General features: G+C 42.5%; 1 long non-coding RNA gene across 4 annotated transcripts in view; it reads right to left on the bottom strand.

Moving 5' to 3' along the window:
- Positions 1-20241, bottom strand: part of LOC139359923 (uncharacterized) — a 255904-nt gene that overhangs the window by 23797 nt on the left and 211866 nt on the right. Inside the window, exon 6 of one of the 4 annotated variants that reach the window (XR_011616593.1) lies at positions 18795-19052. The exons of the other annotated variants lie outside the window; for them this stretch is intronic. This is a non-coding gene — a long non-coding RNA (uncharacterized lncRNA). Of the gene's footprint in view, positions 1-18794; positions 19053-20241 lie in introns of those variants that run through there. 4 annotated transcript variants of the gene reach the window in all.

Genomic DNA, 20241 nt, shown 5'->3' with positions numbered 1-20241 from the left:
GGGGTGAAGGGATGTGATGCCTGTTTCCAGAATTTTACAAACGTTTCTCTAGTCAAGTGAAACTCCCTAATATAATGTTTTGAAAACACTCAGAAAACCTGAGCCCTGGACCAAAGGGGAATTGGATGTTATGTAGACTGGTCACAAAGAGATTCAAAAATAGGTAGTCAATGAAGGAGGTTGTCTCTTCTCCTTGCCTGAATTAAGTCTGTTTCTATAATTGGCCCAGTAACGGGTACTCACTGAGGAAGTCAGGAAGTCAGGTCACTTGGTCCTGGGAAAGGCTGCACCTACCACTGATTGATTGTGTGCCTGGGGAATGTCACCTGCCCTCTCTGAGCCCATTTTCTCAGATGTAATGAGATGAGTGGTTTTCAAGCCAAACCCCTTTGAGTTCCAGGTATTCTTCCGAGAGGTTCCAGGTTGTAAACTGAAAGCGTGGGGTGCTTGGCTCACTCCTACCAGATCACCCATTTTCGTAGACCGAGAGTCTGCATAAAATTTCATTTATTAAAAGAGTTATATTGTTTAGTTGACAGAAGCTTGATAATCTTCAAGTTAGTGATTTCTAAACTCTAATGTTCACACAAATAGCCCAGAGCTCCTGTGAAAATGCAGATTCAGATTCCGTAGACTTGCAGTGGGGCCCAAGAATCTGCATTTTAATAAGGCTTCTGTAACAAAGTCCTAGACTACTAAACTAGGGTCTTTCTTTTCAAATGCATTGACTTGGGGTTCCACTTTTACAGCAAAGTGACCAATGAGAATACTAAATTTCCCAGAGCTTGAGAAGTGAACTGTTTTAGGATCTTTTTATTGGGGTGGGAGGTACTGACTATTGGGGTCCAGGAGTCCAGGAGGCACAAAGTGCAAAACTTTCTTTAGCAGGTAGGCTTTGAGAGCAGAGAAGAAAGGGGCTATCTTAGGACTCAGGATTGAAGGTAAATTTCCTGGGCCTCATAGGGGTGAGATAAATGAACTTACCATGTCCCCTCTTCACGTGGGCTTCTCCACCCCGCCTTCCCTTCTCCAGTGCTGGTGGTAGCAGTGGTTACATTGCCCTAGTTCTAGGGGAACATGATTGAGTTCTAGCTCCTGCATGAGATGAAGCACAATCAGGATGGGAATCTTGGGATAACAGGCAGCCACATGCTCCTAGCGCCTGCAGTGGAGGCACTTGGCTGACGTGCCTGGGTGTCGGTGGTAACAACAGGAACAATGGTTGTGCCATGTAAGGATCAACATTTAGGAAAAGCTGTGATGGCCTCTAGGCTCAATAGATCCCACTCAAGATCTCTCTCCAGTGCAGGGGCTAAAGAACTGGCAGAACGGCCTTTCTCAAACAGATTTGCTCCTTGGTAAGTGATGGATGCGTCTATGACAAAAGGAGAAAGTACAGAAAGGGGTGTGATGAGAAATTAAAGTCATGTTATTTGATTTCTAAAGAGAATGAACTTCATCTCATGCCCCAAGTTTGCAGGACATTTTGGTTTCCTTATTACACCTTATCTTGCCACTATTTTAATCTGTATCAGTGGTTTCAAACTAAAAATGATTAAGAGGCTGATGGTCCACAAGACACTCTTTCAAAACTTGGGTCTGGGCTTAATAACTAGAATATGTAAAAACCTAAAATTATAGAATAACAACTTGATCAAAAAATGGTCAAAAGATCTGAACAGACATTTCTCAGAAGAAGACATACAATTGGTCAACAGGTATATGAAAAAATACTTAACACCACTAGTCATCAGAAAAATGCAAGTCAAAACCACAATGCAATATGACTTCATCCTAGTTGAAATGGCTTTTATTAAAAAGACAGGGAATAGTAGACACTGGTGAGGACATGGAGAAAAAGGAACTCCCACACACTATTGGTGGGAATGTAAATTAGTACAGTCACTAGGAAGAATAGCATGGAGGTGTCTCAAAAAACTAAAAACAGAACTACCATATGATCCAGCAATTCCACTACTGGGTATGCATCCAAAAGAAGGGAAATTAATAAATCAGAAAGATATCTGTACTCCCATGTTTATTACAGCACTATTCACAGTAGTCAAAATATGAAATCAACCTAAACTCCCATCAATGGATGAATGAATATAGAAAATGAGGTATATATACATAATGAAATATTATTCAGCCATAAACAGAATGAAATCCTGTGATTTGCAGCAATGAGGATGTCATTGGAGGTCATTATGTTAAGTGAAATAAGTCAGGTACAGAAGACAAATATCATATGTTCTCACTTATATGTGGGAGCAATAAAAGTAGATCTCCTGAAGACAGACAGTAGGTTAGTGGTTACCTGAGTCCAGGAAGGGTGGGAGTGGGGGATAAAAAGAGGTTGATTAGGCTGCTTGCAGTGGCCCATGCCTGTAATCCCAACACTTTGGAAGGCCGAGGTGCGTGGATCACCTGAGGTCAGGAGTTTGAGACCAGCCTGGCCAGGATGGCGAAAACCCATCTCTACAAAAAATACAAAAATTAGCCAGGCATGGTGGCATGTGCCTGTAATACCAGCTACTGGGGGGCTGAGGCAGGAGGATCGTTTAAACCTGGGAGGCAGTGGTTGTAGTGAGCTGAGATCGTGCCACTGCACTCCAGTCTGGCAATAGAGAGAGACTCCATCTTAAAAAAAAAAAAAAAAAAAAAAAAAGAGGTTGATTAATGGGTACAAATGTACAGTTAGATTGAAGAAATAAGACCTAGTGTTATAGCGATCAATAGGGTGACTATAGTTAACATTAACCTATCACACATTTGAAAATAGCTAGAAGAAAATAGTTTATAATGGGACAATCTAAGATGCAATCATTGAGCTGTATCATCAGACACAGCTGACAAAGGATAAATCCAGGATCAAAGAGAGAAAATACAAATGAGAATCAGAGGAAGAGAAGATAAAGATGAAGATAGCTCAACCTCAGGACCAGAGGCTGAAGGAGAAAGGTAAGTGAGCAAGAACGTTCCCAACAAGGTCGAGCAGTGAATTCCACTTCATGTTTAAAGCTTTGATTCCCTGTTTTCTTTTGCAGGCTGATGCTGAATCAGGTTATAATCAACTTTAAAAAGCGAACTTTCATTACTAAAAATATCAGAGAGAAAGAGCCACGAAGGTTTTGTGAGAACTTTAAAAGATCCCCAGAGGTTATACAAGAGAAAGAAACAACTCAGATAAAAGAGACTTTAGCAGTGTGCGTGTGTGTGTGCGCGCGTGTGTGTGCATAAAAGAGAAAGGGAAAGGGAAAAATTAGAAAACAGGATAAGAAGGAATCTCATTTGCCATCATTTGTTTTAAAGTGTTGACTTAAACTAGGGACAAAGTACTGTGATATTACGCCCATTTTATAGAAGAGAAAATGGAGACATAACAGCCATGATCTCTGCCTTCATGGAGCTCATAGTCCATGGAAGTCTGGGTACTCACAAGATCACCCTTGGATCAGTCAGCCTCTTTAGGAGCTCGTCAGAAGTGTGGAGTTTCAGGCTCCATCTCCAAACTACTTGAATTAGTATGTTCTTTTAAAGCTGTTTTCCAGGCTATTTGGGTGCCCATTAAAACTTAAGAAGATGGCCAGGCATGGTGGCTCACAGCAGTCATCCCAGCACTTTGGGAGGCTGAAGTGGGTGGATTGCTTGAGGTCAGAAATTCAAGACAAGCCTGGTCAACATGCTGAAACCCCATCTCTACTAAAAATACAGAAATTAGCCGGGCGTGGTGTCACATGCCTGTAGTACCAGCTACTTGGGAGGCTGAGGGAAGAGAATTGCTTGAACCTGGGAGGTGGAGGCTGCAGTGAGCTGAGGTCAAGCCATTGTACTCAGTCTGGGCAACACAGCGAGACTCCGTCTCAAAAAGAAAAGATGCATTATAGCATAAATGTAAGGCCAACAGAGAAGAAAGAGGAAACACGAGAGCTGGCATCCCAGGCAGTGGACAGGCTACGTGGAAGAAATGAGCAACCTGGGTATGGTCTGGAAAAGCGAGTGGTTTGATAAACAAGAGCAGGAGAGGAAAAGTGGAGAGAGAAATACCTGAGGCTGGGCCAGACGGCTTGGATGAGTTTGCACCCCTGCCTCTTAGGAGCTGTGAGACGTTACTGAGCCTCGGTTTCCTGAACTGTAAAAAGGGAATAATATTAGTATCTGTTTCACAGACTTGTAGCGAAAGATTGAGTCAAGATACAGAAAGTTCTTAGCAGAGTCCTGGTGTACAGCAAGCCCTATGTAAGTTGGCTATTGTTATTATGCTGATTATCCCTAGAGCATGGTGGCTCTGAGGACTTCCTGGGTGGGACACACTGCCCCCTGGAGGAATGTGCAGTTAGAGTAAAAGCTAGGTGGTTGCCCCTGAAAACAAATTGCCCACCCAGGCACTTTCTAAATTGTCCTAGAAAACGAGCTTAAAAACCATCACTTTATTTATTTTTACATTTTTATTAGCATGAATAATGTTTCTTTTAATTACATAATCACGGATAATAATAGTAATGATAACAGCCAATGTTTATCTAACGTCCATGACATGCCAGATACTGTGCAAAACCTTTTACAAGCATTTAATTTAATTCCCCTTTTAATTCTCTCAAAATCTCTATGAGGTGTTGAATAATTGTATCCCATTTTTACAAATGGGAAATGAAGACCAGCAGACAGATAAGAAGCATGGTTATGATGATAAGTCTACCTGGTGGAGTCCTGGGCAGGATGTGACAGGGACATCTAAGTGCATAGCCCCCCTGACATTGCTCTCCGCCCCACTCATATACCCACCTTCCAGTGCTCAATTTTACCTCGTGTTAGGCAGAATCCCAATGACAGCCCCCAAGATTCTGGTTCCCTTGTTATTGAAAAAACCCTTATCTATATGCTACTGTGAAGGGATTTTGCAGATGCAATTAGGTGATGTTAACATGTGGAGAGAAAGTGCAGGTGGACCTGACTCAGTCAGGTGAGCCCTTTAAAAGCAGAGCATTTCCACCAACTGGAGGCAGAAGGGAAGTCAGTGAGATTTAAAGTACAAGGACGACTGGACCAGCCATCACTGGCTTTGAAGATGAAAAAGGCCATGTAATGAGGACCAAATAAAGGTCTCTAGAAGCTGAAAGTGGTCCCGGCTGACAGCCAGGAGGAAAACTGACACTTCAGTCCTTGCAACTGCAAAGAACTGGATTTGACCAAGGAACAAAATGAATTTGGAAGCAAATTCCTCCCCAGAGCCTGGAGATAAGAGCCCAACCCAGCCAATACCTTGACTTTTGCTTTTAAGACCCTAAGCAGAGAATCTGGCCAAGCTTACCTGGACTTCTGATCTATAGAAATTGTGAGACAGTAAATTATTGTCCTTTAAAATCTCTAAGTTTGTGGTAATTTGTTCCGTAGAAATAGAAGATAAAGACAATCTCCATTAAGATCACATTTCAGTATAAAGTTAAGTTGTCACTCAACGTCCCTATAGGTTCTTGGAAACTGCCACTTTCAGTGAAACAACATAAAGCAGGTGTTGGAATAACACCATTTTATTCAACTTTCTTTATAATGTTAATGAGAACAAAATTGGTTTCATTATATGTGATTTCACTCTGTATCTTTTTTGTTGGATCAAGGGACATTGTTTGACATTTTCTCAAACAAAGAAACATAAAAATTGATCCAAATATATTTCCTGAAGAAACGAACGGATGAGGCTTAGAGGTTTCTGCTTTTGATCACAGATTCTGGCATCAGGCTTCCCAGAGTCCAAGTCCAGCTTCCTCCCTTAAGAGTTGTTTGGCCTGAAGTCTTTTTATCAATCACTCTGGGCCTCAATGTCTTCTTTCATAAAATTGGGATAATAATAGGGTTGTTGGGAGAATCCAATGATGTAAGACTCAAAGCATTTGATTCACTGCTCAGCACATAGAGATCACTCAGTGAGTGGTATCTGTACATGTGATCTTAACCTGGGTGGGTTCACGAGTGAACAAACTCCAGCGAGAAGGAGATAAGACATGACCACCATTAACATCGCTCTCAGGTTTTGAAACTCAGGCCACACGTTGTACTAGGTCAGATCATAGGCATTTCTGGATCTGTGAACCTGATGGATGATTCCCACGCAAGACCGTGGCGTATGGAACCACACCCTAAAGGAAATGTTTGGATAACCCAAATACTGAGTCCACTTGGAAACCAGGAGAGCCACATGGCTCGGCCTGGGATGCTCCTGGAAATGTTGGGATCATGGCCAATTTGGCCATCTAAACTGCTGACTCAGGGAGTGGATTCCTCAGAGAGGGTCCCCTAAATAACAGGAGCTTCAATTCAATCAAAACCATAGAGTCGGTACCCCAGGTAGACAAAGCCAGACTTCAGCAGTAGCCTCATTCACAACAACTGTTCATTCTAGGCCTTGCCAAGGAGCCAAAGGTAGAAACCTACAAAGTAAGCCCCTGTTTCAATTGAGTGGGTATTACTCCTTTTTTTTTTTTTTTTTTTTTTTTTTTTTTTTAAGGTTACTTAGCTTGGGGCACCAAGTTTATGGCTTTTTTGTTGTTGTTGTTCAGTTCTATCATGCCTTTTCTGGAGGAAACAAACGTAAAAAGAAAATAGTTTTGTCACCGAAAAAATAAAAAGAGAGAGATACTAAAGGTAAAATAGCACCCTGCCACACAAGGGCAACTGGATCTTTTAATTAGAGCTGGGTGCAACCTGACATCATAAAATCTGCCATATAGGGAAAGAAGGAGGGTTCCGTCCACACCCAGACAATGACTGCAGTCTCTCCTGCAACTTAACTACCAATTTTGGCAACTTGGCTTGTTTTCCTCCAAGTATATATTATTTACAGAGCTATCATACAAGTGTGATTTCTACCTTTATGCCCCCATACCCCTAGCCCTCTAATTTTAACAAGTTAGGAAACATCTGCGGAGGAGGAAACTGGAATATTTGTAAATAACTGGTGAATGCAAAGATCCATTTCAACTGAGGGAAAGAAAATAAAAAAGAATGCAGAGTACCGCGTGGTCCCTGTAACGGGTGAACATTCAGGATCTGGTGCACGGAGGAAGGGACAAAAGCCGAGAGGGCTGGCCAGAACAATGGACCATCACAGATGCTGGGTTATGTAACTGGGTTATTTGAATTCACAATTGTGAAGGCAACAATTGTAGAAGGCCTGTCCTCCTGCTCCATGGTGGGAGGGAAGGAGGCTCCTGTGCCCCTACCCAGCTGCTCTGGGAGCAGGCTCTGTGCCTCCTGATGAGGCTGACAGCTGGCATTCAGGAGAGGAGTGGATTACTCCTGACACTGCAAAGGTGTGCAGCAACTCTACTTTGAGCTGCACTTTTGAATGCTTTTAATAATAATTTTTTAAAAAGACAATGAGCCAATTAAATACCTTTCCCCCTACAGCAATTGGCCATTTAAAAAGGACTCAATTCTTTCCATTCAACGCAAGCTCCTTGAGCTCAAATGGTGTCTCTGGGTATACGATGGGAGTAACATTCACATGTTCCATGCACACCTGGTTCAAGCATTGAGGACATGAATGTGTGGAAAAGGCACAGTAAGCAGGAGGCAGGGAAAAGTTCTCAGAAGAGGCAAGCTTTAAAGACAACACAACCAAGATCATGGAAAGACACCGCGGACAATGCGGAAGGTCACTTTCCATTCTCGGGTGGTGTCTTGCATGGAGCACCTGATTAACTCAGGCATGGGCAGAGAAAGGACAGCATTTCCCTTGCCTGCCTTCCCAGTATTGGGTTGCCCATGTGCAAGCCCTAAACTGCAGCTACACACAAGTAGCTCATCCCAGACTTGGCACGCGCTGTTCCCTGAGTCAGGGACACCATCCCCACCTCACTCTTCCCGTGACTATCCAACCCCTCAATTCCAGCTAGAATCTCACTCCTGCTGTAAAGCCATCCTCAGGCACTTTCTTCACCCTCCCACCCTCATTGGTAACACACCCCTTTCCTTGGGTTTCAATAACTCCATGACTTTAACTCATAGAAACACTTATGTAACCTGCCATCGTGAGCTATTTATGACGCCGCTTCCCTCACTAGAGTATGCCCTGCTGCAGGGCAGAGGGCAAGTGTTTTCACTTTTCTATCTTCAACGTTCAGTACAAAAGTTAGTCTTATAATAGTTGGGTAATAAGGGTCGTTCTCCTAAACCCAACATAGTTGCAAAGAAAGTTTGAAAATTTGTAAGCTAATTTGCAGAAACAGATTGAGTTCTTCTATTCTTTGCAGTTGAGGCTGTGTTATTGCTGTTATGTATTTAAGCTGGGCATGCAAACAGAAGCTGGGCTCTGATTCTTCAGCAATCCCACCTTTCTGGGCAACTTGTCAGTCTGTCGGAGGCAATTTCCACTTCCTGTTGGCTGCCAGCTCCATGAGGATGAGCTTTCCAGGCAAGAAGGGTCACTAGAACAAATAGCTCAGAGGCTTCCTTGCTCACTGGTGTCCCTAGGTGGAAATACATGGATGATGATGATGATGATGATGATAGTAACTTGAATGCTTGAATGGGCATTCTGGAGTCCTAAGCACTTTCCATGTTTTTTCATGTGAAAACCTCAGAACAAATACCAAAGGTTGGCATGGTTGGTATTTTTTTTTTTTTTTTTTTGAGATGGAATTTTGCTCTGTTGCCTAGACTGGAGTGCAGTGGCGCAATCTCAGCTCACTGCAAACTCCACCTCCCGGATTCAAGCAATTCTCCGGATTCAACCTCCCAAGTAGCTGGGACTACAGGTGCGTGCTACCATGCCCAGCTAATTTTTGTATTTTTAGTAGAGACAAGGTTTCACCATAATGGCCAAGATGGTCTCAATCTCTTGACCTCATGATCTGCCCACCTCGGCCTCCCAAAGTGCTGGATTACAGCCATGAGCCACCAAGCCCAGGCAATATTCTTATCAAGTGAAGTGTGACATGACTTGCTCCCAGTCGCATAGCTTAGGAGAGGGAGGACTGGAGCCCAGCAGCTACAGTCAAAAGCCCATACACAATCCTCAGCACTGCTTCCTGCAGCTTCACATGCGTAAGCATGTCTACACTTATGTTTAGGTGCACACATGTGGATGAACACATAGAGTTGGGTGTGTAATGTGTGCTTGTGTGCATATGGGCAGGTGTATGCTAGGGTGTATCTGATTTGGCCTGTCCACATCAGAATATCTGTGTATGTATGCTCTTCTCTCAACTAGGAAAAACAAAACAAAACAAAACAAAACAAAAAACATCAGGGTTAGAATAGGGTCAATATTAACATGATGAAAGTTTCCCCCATGTGGGAGGTGTTCCCCTCCTCTGGGTCTATGGCCTCTTTGTCCACTTCAAAACAGTAACACATGGAGTAGAGTCTGCATTTCTTTGGGTGGGGACCCTGGCCTTACCCCAAGCAGTGCTGCAGAGAGAACTTGCAGATTATGGGAGGTAAACTTCCACTAGTGAAGACTTGCTCTTCAGTGACAAATTTACATTTAAATACACCCTGTCATTTTAAATCTCAGGCACTTGGCACAATCGCCTCCCAAGAAGCAGACTGTAGCATCTGTTTCAAGCTGGATAGCACCCAGGCTGCAGCAAGACCAGTGCAGACTCCAGGGCCCAGAGGCATGCAAGGGCATGGAAGGAGCAGTCTGGGGATATATGCAAATTTCAGTGTCAGGGGTAACTCAAATGCACCTTGAGGATAGCGCCAAGGGGCATTTTTTGTTACCAGGCCATGGGTGGAGTCCCTTGAGACAGGAATTCTCCAGGTTGGAGGTGGGACTGCAGAGTGGCTTGTTCAATCCTATTAGAGGTGAGACTGCATTGAAGGCTGCTGACAAGGCAGAGCAGCTGCTGTTTGTCTTGTAAAAACAATCGGTTGACAGTTCAAAGAGAGAAGCAAGCTTCCTCACTTTCCTATCATGCTCCCAAGTCCCTGATTTAGGGCAGAGATACCTGGTTGGTTCCATTTTTTTTTCTTTATTGTCAGAAAGTAAACTATTTTCTCCCAGGATTTATTTTGTTTTCTTTGTTTTATTCCATTACACATAATTCTACTTTATTCAGATTTTCAGGTTAAAGATTGCTAACAATGCCCCCAATGACACTAGTGAATAGATATTTGCTACACTTCTGTTCCTACCCCTCGTACCTACTTGACACCTCTCATTTGCATCTGTTTAAGAGCTTCATATTTTTTTAAAGTCCTTATCTGGCTTAAAAGTCCACAACCTGTCATAGCACTGAGCAATCCAGAAGAAGTTTCAAATGTTTGCTGTGGGTTTAGAGCCATGAAAAGTCTGATTGTTTTACCTATGAACACTCTCAACTCAGGGTGCGGAAACATGCTAGAAACGATGTGATAGGCAAAAACATCCAATGAAAGTTTCCACTCGTAAACTTCAGTGGACCACAGAATGATATGAAATGAACAGCCATAACGGAGGATCAATTAACAGAGCAGAGGGCCAGAAACAAGGTCTGAATCTTGGGTATGGAAGACAGTAAGAGAAACGGAAAGAATCATTATTGAATTTTGAAATTCCGAAGCAATGCTTTTGCATTATAGGAAACCTGGAGGTAAAACAACCAGAGTGTATAAAGAAGGGATTTTAAAAGTATCTGTATTTGCATCACAAATATAGAAAACAGTTACTCAGCTTTTCTTCCGGTCTTTATTCTACTCATCTGAGAATGTTAGGTCTAGGGTTGAAGGAGGGCTGTGGCCCTTGGCTGACCACATGGTGAGTAGCAGAGGGGCCCATGGCATTCATCATGAGCATGGGGAATGCATACAAATAATGCTGTTTCTCACCACTGCTATGGCTTGCATGAATTTAACTCATGCTCGATGGAGACTAAAATGCCTTAAAGCCTACGGATGCCAATCTTCAGAAAAGTGGGTGTTATGTGTTGAATTGTTACCCCCCAAAAAAGGATATGTTGAAATCCTAACCCCTGGTACCTCAAAATGTGATCTTATTTGGAAATAGGGTCTTTCATCAAGTTAAGATGAAGTCATTAGGGCGGGCTCTATTTTAATTTAACTGGTGACCTCATAAAAAGAGGAAATTTGGACAGACACATAAAACAATGGAAGGTGATGTGAAGACAGCTGTGTGATGATGGAAGCAGGAATTGAACTGATATAGCTGCAACCCAAGGAAGCCCAAGGCTACCAGCTAGCACCAGAACTAGGAAGAATTGAGGAAGGACGCAGCCCAGAGCTTCAGTGAAGCTTGGCCCCGCTGATACCTTGATTTCCAACTTCTGGTCTTCAGAACTATTCAAAAATATATTTCTGTTGTTTAAAGCTACCCAGTTTGTGGTACTTTATTACAGCAGCTCTAGACAACTAGTACAATAGGATTTCCATTTCTGTCCATGTGTGAGCATTGGGCATTATTCTTCATTAGTTTTTCTTCTTTTTTCTTTTTCTTTTTTTGAGAAGGAGTCTCACACTGTCGCCCAGGCTGGAGTGCGATGGCGTGATCTCAGCTCACTGCAACCTCTGCCTCCCGGGTTCAAGTGAGTCTCCTGCCTCAGCCTCCTGAGTAGCTGGGACTACAGGTGCCCACCACCATGCCTGGCTAAGTTTTTGTATTTTTAGTAGAGATGGGGTTTCACTATGTTGGCCAGGCTGGTCTCAAACTCCTGACCTTGTGATCTGCCCACCTCAGCTTCCCAATCATTAGTTTTTCTTGGTTTGGTTTTTTGATAGAGAGATCTGAGTGCATGGACATAAAAGTTTGAGATTCATGAGATGAAAGAATGCCTGGGGCGCAGCAGTCAAAGCCTGTGAGTGCAGCTGCCTGTGACAGAGACTAACTGATTTGTGTTTGTTCTACCTTTCCTCTTTCTGGGCACACGAAGGACCTATTTCCTGGTCTACCTTAGCCTTAAGTTGGTAACAGTGACAGTTGCCTACTGCCAGGCCCAGACCTTTGAAATCTCTATGATAATTTCTCTTCTGCCACAGTGACCTTGGAGGGCAAGCATTCTATTTGGCACAGAAACAAGATTGAGGAAAAGCATCCAGTCCCCACAAAGCTTTGTGTGCATGAGAAACACACCTTGTGTTAAGCTGAGATGTTGGGCTTAATCTTTGACTTTGAGAATCCTATCCTATTCTATTACCGGCCTACTAATTGCTACCAAATGATTTAACAGGAGATCCAGGGATCTCAGAAAGCAACATTGTTGTCAACTGTAGGCAAACCTTTTAAAAGAAGTTCATATTCTGAGACCTGTCTCCTCTTTGCACCCATATTCTTGTAGCTTAATAGTATCATTGCTTACAGTCCCCAGAAAAGAAAGACATTATAGTCATGTGCTTAAAAGGAACACATCTTAATGAGAAAAAGTGGATGTGGGTGGGGTGTCTTAAGGAGGAAGACATCCTAAAACATGTGTTTAAACTGTTCTCCTTTAAAGTTGTGTTTTTTCACCATTGCCCATGCTCTGTTCACTGTACCCAGAACTAATAAATCATAAATCACAATTTCTGGGGTGGAGCTTAGGCATATGTAATGTTTGATTACCCTAAAGTCATACCAATGGACAGAGAAGTTGAGAAAGCTTCCTCCGGAGAAAAGTTGATCGAACACATTGACTGTCTTATTGAGATGTGTTTCTTTTAAGCACATCGCTATAATTTCTTCCTTTTCTGAATATTGTAAGCAGTGGTATTGTTAAGGTATGTTCCCAAGTCCCTAAGAGTATAGCAGTGTTTACCTGCACTATCTGGAGAACAAAACACGGAAACCCTGATCACAGGCAATGCTTTGATGGCCTAAGGACAATACCTACCATCTCAGGGATGCCATGGGTAGACAAGATTCTAGCATTTTCTAACGCTTATCACATCTTCACAAAATGACCATGAGGTCATGAACATTCTCTATGTTTTTTAGAGATGGAATCTGAGTCTCAGGGAGATGAAATACCTTGCCCAAGATCGCACAGTTAGTAAGAGCTAACGTTTGAAGTTGAACCTCAGTCTCAGTCTGTCTGAAGACAAAGCCTCTAGAGGAGAGGGTAGTCCCATTGCTCTATGGGCATGATTCTGGTGGTGAACATTGGCACTGTGTTACAAATTTTTAACTTAGGAGCCCATGATATTAGTCACAGGTTAAATTTCTCCACATAGACCTGTTCCGAGAATTTTGGTGCAAAGGGTAGCCTGTTAATTGCATGGGTCCAGAGTTTTCATAATCAATAAGAAAAAAGAAGGTAAGTTTTGGTTGCAGGCTTATTGAAAGACCAACCTCCTTAAGCACACTTTTAGCACACAAACCAACCTCCAACACCCTCCCAAATCGACTCTCTGACAATCCTAAATAGACTTTGATGCCCTGCCTTACTTGCCTTTGAAAATGCCATTTCCTCAGCCCCAATCCCCCTCACTGATCCTTTTCCCTTGAACAATTCTTATCTTCCTTGTAGGAGTATAAGTGTTAACTTCTGCAAGAAGATGGTGGTTCCTCTTTCTTTCTCTTCCCATAGCTCACAGTCTTCTCCAGAATGACCCCTTTCACTTTGTGACCCAAAGGTCAACTGACCCAGCATCACTCAAACAGGAGGGTCTGTTTCCATAGGGCTGAGACTATGCCACATTCACCTTGATGTCCCAGGGTCTGGATTCAAGAAAAACATCGGACATAGATGAGGCCTGTGATTTAGAAAAAAATAAATAAATGATGAATCAATGGGAAGTTTGCTCTTCTGAGCTAGGCCAAGGGATTTCATGAGCCAAAGAATCCTTCCTAGTCCTCTGACCGTATTAAAAATAAAAACAACAGTGAGGTGTGTTGGGCCATTTGCTGTTAGCCTGTGGTTCATTTTATCTTGGGGAAGTCATTTGAACTTGGAGCTGGAGCCCCTGCTGTTGGCAACATATCCTCTGCCCCATTAAGAGGATTCTCCCACCCCCCGTAATTACAGGGTAAATGACTTGTTAAATCCAGAGCCCTCACAATACATCTCCTGACATGCAGTTCATGTTCCTTGGGCGATTTAATCGCACTTTCGAGTAGTACATATTTTATAGAGAAGGGAGAGTTCTCCAATTAATAGTAACTGTGATCGAAGCAGTAATGCTCATCTGCAGCCTGAACCCGCAAGAGGAGAGACTGGAAGGCCCACGTTAATTGCCACAAAGAGCTATGTCTATCTGCGGTGGTATATAAATAATAAATTAGAGGAAGGGGGGACGCTGCAGCTGTGATGGTCTTCCAGGAGGTTCGGATATTTATGTAGTGCTGATTGCTAAAAATCTTCTCCGAGTAATTATTAGTAAAAGTGGAATGTCTACATTTGTAAGGGAATTTTAATTAAAGGGAAGGTGACTGCCATTATGGGGAAGAAGTAGTGTTTGGGGATTTACATGTAGGTCCAGAACTAAAGTGTCAGGGCCTGATTGGCTCTCGCCACTGCTGCTTGGACAACGGCAGGAAGCTCAATTCCTCTGGGTTCAATTTCCCCTGGTCTTTAAACTAGGGGAAATAAAGCAGTTATAAGTGCTTGAAGTTCCATTGGATAAACAAGCCCTACAGTTGAAGGCTTTTTATCTGATTCAGCTCAGGATTGCCTGATAGAGCTGGGGCACACATCCACTCTTTTGAGCCCCATTGTCTTCATGTATAACACTTACATGCCGCGATTTTCAGTTTGGCTTTCTTTGCAGCAAAGGAGACCAAGTATGCAAAAAGACGTGGAACCACTTCTGGTACATCTAGAACTTTGAAAAATATTGTGAGAACAACTTCCATCTATTGCTTCAATTTTCTTTGGTGTAACAAATTTGGCTCTCATGACTTAGAATAAAGTAAAGCATTTTTCTGTGTACCCTCAGTTTATGATCACTCTTCATTTCCACAGTAAGTATGTGACTCCTAACATTTTAATTAAGTAAGTAATTTGGGGGGAGATGTATAGATTCTTTTAAGGAGCTGATACAAGCCATGCCATATCATGCAAATATTGTACATATTTTGTGTGAAATTCCAAATATCTCAGGGAACCCTATGTTGGCCATCAAATGCCTTCTGTTAAGGACCCATGGCCTAGAGGGCTGGACTAAGGAGATTTCCAGAGCCATGTGAAGAAATGGAGAAGCAAATCGCCCCAGGTGACATACGATGCTATGATATTATGGGTAGGCTCTCTTTCCCGCCGCAGGAAGGCAAGTTAATTTCAGACTCAGCCCAGCCCTTTTGCTACGTGCCAAAAAGGAAACTCATATTCTGGACATGCATCCACCCACAGATGGTCAGGGATTCTCATTTGGCCTGTGGGAAATGCTGTTCAGTCTTGTCTTCCCACTATCCCAAATATACATGGACACAGACAATCAAGATATAACAACATTTAAGGGAAAATGGCCTTTAGAAGGGAGGAACAAATTTAAACAGAAAAGGTAATGTGAAGGGAAATAGACTTCACAGAGAAAACGCATCAGCTTATCTATGATCCCTTGAGTGATTCAGTGGGATACACTGACATCAATACAAGGACAACTCTGCTGTTAAAAATTTGAGTTTTTAGAAATAAAAGATTTAGGGGCCAGGCGCTGTGGCTTACAGCTGTAATCCCAGCACTTTGGGAGGCCGAGGTAGGCGGATCACTTGAGGTCAGGAGTTTGAGATCAGCCTGGAAAACATGGTGAAACCTTGTCTCCACAAAAAATGCAAAAAAAAAAATTAGCCAGGCATGGTTGTGGGCACCTGTAATGCCAGCTATTTTGAAAGCTGAGGCAGAACCTGCTTGAACTTAGGAGACGGAGGTTGCTGTGAGCCGAGATTGCACCACTGCACTCCAGCCTAGGCAAAAGAGGGAGACTCTATCTCAAAAACATTTAAAAAAATTTATTTTTAATTTTTAAAAGACATAAAAGCTTTAGGTAGTTAAGAAAATGACTGGCAGAAAAAACACAAAGATTCAGTTAGGAAACTAGAGCAGGAGTTGGCAAACTTCCTCATGGAGGACTGGAGAATAGACATTTCCAGCTCTGTGAGCCTTACTGTCTCCGTCACAATTAATCTGCTCTGCCCTTGTATAGTGAGAGTGGCCATAGATAACACATAAGGAAACAGGTATAGCTGTATTCCCATAAAATTTTGTTAACACTGAAATTGGAATTTCATGTCACTTCTATGTGTCACAAAATATTATTCTTCTCTTGATTGTTTTTTCTTACCATTAAACAACATTAAAGCCAGGGCCGGGCGCGGTGGCTCACGCCTGTAATCCCAGCACTTTGGGAGGCCGAGGCAGGTGGATCACAAGGTCAGGAGATCGAGACCAGCCTGGCTAACACAGTGAAATCTTGTCTCTACTAAAAATGCAAAAAGTTAGCTGGGCATGGTGGCAGGTGCCTGTAGTCCTAGCTACTTGGGAGGCTGAGGTCGGAGAACGGCACTAACCCGAGAGGCAGAGTTTGCAGTGAGCCAAGATTGTGCCACTGCACTCTAGCCTGGGTGACAGAGTGAGACTCCATCTCAAAAAATAAAAATAAAAATATTAAAGCCATTACTAGCTCTTGTATACATTACTAGTTGTATAAAAAATGTGTGGTAGGCTGAGTTGAACCTGAAGGCCATAGTTCATTGACCACTTATATAAAGCATGGAGCTGAGTTGTTTAAAAAAATTCAGTCTGAAACGTAGAAAGATGTGAACATGGTGAGGAAAGTGGTAAGAAAAATAGAAGCTAGATTTAGCCAAGTTTTTCTTATCACTGAAATTAAAAATGCGTACAGCTCTATATTTTAGTTCATTCATTCATTCATTCATTCACACTGCCCTAATTAACTGGAAAATAAGGAGAATGAACATTTGATTCCCCAGCGTGTGTTAAAAAATAAGTTATTTTTATATCTCAACTTCCTATAAGGTAAGCATTATTTACGTTTAACCTGATATAGCATGCATAAAATAACTCAACTGAGAACCACAGCATTAAAAGAACCACAGCTAGCAGCTGAATCCAGGTCTGCATCTTTCCAAAGCCAGTTCTCGTTCTCCTTCACAATGTAAGGGTTTTAAATATTTTTGACCCAGTACTGGGTTCAGTTACTTTACTTTATCTCATTTGATATCCCAATGTAATTGAGAAAATCAGAGATTAACGGGAAAGTTCAATCCATACAGCTGGTAAATGGCAGAGCCAGGAATAGCATTAACCATCTAAATTTACAATGGCCAGGTGCAGTAGCTCACACCTGTAATCTCAGCACTTTGGGAGGCCAAGGAGGGTGGATCACTTGAGGTCAGGAGTTGGAGACCAGCCTGGACAACACGGTGAAACCATGTTTCTACTAAAAATACAAAAATTAGCTGGGTGTGGTGGTGTGTGCCTGTGATCTCACCTGCTTGGGAGACTGAGGCAAGATAATTGTTTGAACCTGGGAGTGGGAGGTTGCAGTGAGCCAAGATCATGCCACTGCACTCCAGCCTGGGAAACAGAGCAAGACTCTGCCTCAAAAAACAAACAAACAAACAAAAAGAATCTAAGTTTACAAAAACACAAGCCAACCCACGAACCTAGAAAAGTTAATAACTTAGTTATCTAGGTGGTTTTACATCCTATAGAAATTTAACTTGCAAGGCCCTATAAACGTCAGAAACGCGCTTATATAAAAGTAACAATAGTCAACATGTTTGGACTCCTCCCCTTGACCAGATATCATACTAAGAGTGTTTCATGTATCTTTTCCACAAGGGTTGCATGAGGGTAAATGCTACTACAATCCAAATTTTGCACACAGGAAACCAAGGCTCAGAGGTTAAGTGACTCAGTGTTCTGGAAGTAGCTAGTATTTATTTTCTTGTTTATCATTGTCTCTCTCCTTTAGGATGTATGCTTCTTAGGGAAGGGTCACTACTGCATTTCCCCAATTTTTTATTTTATTTATTTGTTTATTTGAGACAGAGTCTCGCTCTGTTGCCAGGCTGGAGTGCAGTGGCGCGATCTCAGCTCACTGCAACCTCTGCCCCCAGGTTCAAGCAGTTCTCTGCCTCAGCCTCCCGAGTAGCTCAAATTACAGGCATCCGCCACCATGCCTGGCTAATTTTTGTATTTTTAGTAGAGACGGAGTTTCACTGTGTTGGCCAGGCTGGTCTCAAACTCCTGACCTTCTGATCCACCTGCCTCAGCCTCCCAAAGTTCTGGGATTACTGGCGTGAGCCCCTGTGCCCAGCCAACATCATGACTTCTTAATATATCCTAAGCAAAGCAACTCATATAAGAAAAGCTTCATAAATATTAGCTACTGTTAGGAATAGTATGAGGGTACCTATGGTGGTTTATGGGAGCGTGGAAGAAGAAAGACAAAGTCGTCTGCACACGATTATATGAGAATGTGTATGCTTTCAGAGGAGAAAGAAGAGAGGAGAAAGGAGGGAAGAGAGGGAGGGAGGAAGGAAAAGAGGAAGGGAAGAAGGGAGACAGGGAGGGAGGGAGGAAGGAAGGAGAGAAAGAAGAGAGGGAAGAAGGGGGAAAGGAAGGAGGGAAAATAGGAGGGATGGGGGAAGGAGGAAAGGAAGAAGGGGAGGAAGGAAGGAAGAAAGGGGAGGAAAGAAAGAAGAAAAAAAAGAAGGAAGGAAGGAAAAAAGGGAAGAAGAAAGAATTGTTGATTTGGACTGGTGGATAGATACACAAATAAAATATGGAAGTATCCAGATAAATTTCTAGTTTCTGAGACTTTTCATCATTCTTCAACAAGATTATATACTTATAAAATTTGTATAAGCTTATATTGAAGCTGGAAGAGTCTGGAAAACTTGTGGAGGGAGCTCATGAAATGCCCTGGGGAGATGAAATGGGTGTCACATGTGAAAGGGAATTTATTTAGTCACATCAGAGACCAGAGTTTGTTGCAGTCACTCAAGCTACCTTTGTTCAGCAGACTCTCTCTTCGATCGCTCTGTAGTCCTGCTCAGTCTTTCTGCCGTTCATTGGACCAGATAGCAGGGCCAACAGGCAGACTGGCATGGTGGCGGGGAGACCCAGCAAGTGATGAGCCTTTGAAGTCTCTTACAGGAGGGGTGAATCAACCTGTGACAGAACTGATGCTGATTTCTCAGACAACATGGCAGCACACAGGATCACACACACACACTCACACATATAAAAACTCACGTATACATACCTTCACATGCATGCTCACACACACTCACATACAGACTCATACACACAAATACCCAATCCACACTCTCACTCACACATATTCACACATATAAAAACTCACGTATACATACATTCCCATGCAGGCTCACACACACTCACATCCACACTCTCACTCATACATACACAAATAAAATCTCAAGTATACATACCTTCACATGCATGTTCACACACACTCACATACACAGACTCATACACACAAATACCCAATCCACACTCTCACTCACACATATTCACACATATAAAAACTCACGTATACATACCTTCACATACATGCTCACACACATTCACATACACAGACTTGTACATACAAATACCCAATCCACACTCTCACACATTCACACCTAGAACTTCTCACATGTGCATGCTTTTACCTACCTACACGCACACTCATGCAAATACTCAGATATGCATATTCTAACTGCATAATCATGTACACACTCCCATATAGCGTCATACACACATGAATGTACACACACTCACACATGTACACACACAGTGACACATGCACATTCACATACATAGTCATAATACACACTTGCATTCATACATGCAAATGCTCACATGTGCACAATCTCACTTGCATAGTCATAATACACACATGCACTCATACATGCCAATGCTCACATGTGCACAATCTCACATGCATAGTCATAATACACACATGCACTCATACATGCCAATGCTCACATGTGCACAATCTCACATGCATAGTCATAATACACAAATGCACTCATACATGCAAATGCTCACATGTGCACAATCTCATATGCATGGTCACAATACAAACATGCGCTCATACATGCAAATGAGTCTGCACACTCTCACCCACACAATCACATTCTTATGCACTCACACCCAGACACACTCACACACACTTGAAAATGCTCAGATGTATTCATCTGCACCTATTTATCCTTAAACCTCAGAAATCATTTTACCATCGTCCACAGAGTCTATAGGACGTGCTCCGGAAACACACACCAGCCATCTATCATAGAAAAATCCTCTTGGCTGAAGTCAGTCTTCTGGCTATGTCAGTCTACCTGCCTAGTTTAGG

Source organism: Macaca nemestrina, chromosome 18, assembly GCF_043159975.1.
Source record: "Macaca nemestrina isolate mMacNem1 chromosome 18, mMacNem.hap1, whole genome shotgun sequence".
Classification (NCBI taxonomy): Eukaryota; Metazoa; Chordata; class Mammalia; order Primates; family Cercopithecidae; genus Macaca; species Macaca nemestrina.
Note: the sequence above shows the minus strand (reverse complement) of the source record. Positions and strands in the feature narration are given on the sequence as shown.